We start from the raw sequence: 1794 nt of genomic DNA on the forward strand, positions 1-1794 counted from the left end.
GAAAGAGAGAGAGAAGGTAAAAGAACAGAAACAAACAGACAGACAGACAGAAAAGCCCGACAGAGGGAGACAGACGAAGAGAGACCGTGATGAACAAATGAAGATAGATAGATAAATAGGAAGAAGCAGATAGATAGGTAGAGAGAGAGAGAGGGGATGAGTCGAAAGAAATACGCTCTATTTAAAGGCGTTACAGTATAGAAGTTAACACTTTGTACAACATTACTACGCGCATCTGAAAATCATAAACAATGCCTTATACATTTCAATAAAATCTATACTGCTACACCGATCTAGAGGTCGCACGATATTCGAAAACATACATGATGCGGCATGAACTTCCTTCTGTCCGCATTTCAAAAACATAGAACATCATTAGAAAGACAAGCTACCTTGGACTGTTTTAATTTAAACTTTCTTTTATTAATTTCTAGAGAAATTATTATATACACCGCCTATACGTCTCTTAAACAGTCTGTGTTATAATGTTATTAAGAGTACCAGTGAATCAATCCTGCATGCTTCAAATATATTGAAGAAATATTCAGAAGGACGGAATATACGTGGAGACGTTTAGTGCCATATCACGTTGGAAGCACCGGTTCTCGCCCGATCACCGAAGTTAAGCAGCGACGATCGTAGTTAGGACTTCGATGGGTGACCGCTTGGAAAACCTAGGTGCTGTAAACGCCTTTCAATCCTTAATGCGATGACCTGGCAGAGACGTTAGCACGCCTGGCGAAATGCTTCCCGGTATTTCGTCTGTCACTGCGTTCTGAGTTCAAATTCCGCCGAGGTCGACTTTGCCTTTCATCCTTTCGGGGTCGATAAATTAAGTACCAGTTACGCACTGGGGTCGATATAATCGACTTAATCCGTTTGTCTGTCCTTGTTTGTCCCCTCTGTGTGTAGCCCCTTGTGAGCAGTAAAGAAATAGGTATTTCGTCTGTCTTCATGTACTGAGTTCAAATTCCACCGAGGTTGACTTTGCCTTTCATCATATTGGAGTCGATAAATTAAATATCAGTTGCGTAATGGGGACGATCTAATTGACTGGCCCCTTCCCCAAATTTTGGGCATTGTTCCTAGAGTAGAAAAGAATATACGTGGAGACGATTGACATCCCAGGAAAGAATTAAACGGACTATTTCCATATAATCATTCACCATGAAATTGATAGTTGCCCTAATTTTTATATAAATTAGAAGCGCTTCTACTGAAGAAAACGACTTAGAACATGCATGATTCAGTTACTATGGTTTATGAAAGACACCTGTTAATACGAATGAGACCGTCGTTTACATAGATGTGGCACTTATAAAGAATATTATTAAATTAGACATTAAGCAAGGTATTTTCACAAGTAATCTTGTCCTCGGCCTAAAATGGAACGGCAATAATCTAAAAGAAACGATTCATCGTATGGTATAAATCATATAAATGTTCCTGAATATAAGATTTGGTATTCTAATATTCAAATATGTAATAGCACATCAGGTGATTTCAGTTCCGATGCGGACAAGGAAGTCACTGTCAAATCCGATGGGATCGTTCACTTACATATAGACAAAATATTTAAAACATACTGCAGGATTAACGTTAAAAATTATCCTTTTGATGAGCATGAATGTCATGAATCTGCTTGCCTTGAACATCAGATGTATATGGAGGAAACAGTAGGTGACTTTGAATTCGATATAAAATTAAAAACTAAATCAAATTAGTAGGATTTCTATTTTGAAGAGACTGAGATGGAAAAGGATGATGTTATAGCAGTTGGTCTTATAGTTTACG

At 38.0% G+C, this 1794-nt stretch overlaps 1 pseudogene; it reads left to right on the forward strand.

Annotated features, from left to right (window-relative positions):
- Positions 1-571: 571 nt before the first annotated feature.
- Positions 572-690, forward strand: LOC128249569 (5S ribosomal RNA; annotated as a pseudogene).
- The last annotated feature ends 1104 nt before the right edge of the window (positions 691-1794 follow it).

The sequence above is a fragment of the Octopus bimaculoides genome, chromosome 15, assembly GCF_001194135.2.
Source record: "Octopus bimaculoides isolate UCB-OBI-ISO-001 chromosome 15, ASM119413v2, whole genome shotgun sequence".
Lineage (NCBI taxonomy): Eukaryota > Metazoa > Mollusca > Cephalopoda > Octopoda > Octopodidae > Octopus > Octopus bimaculoides.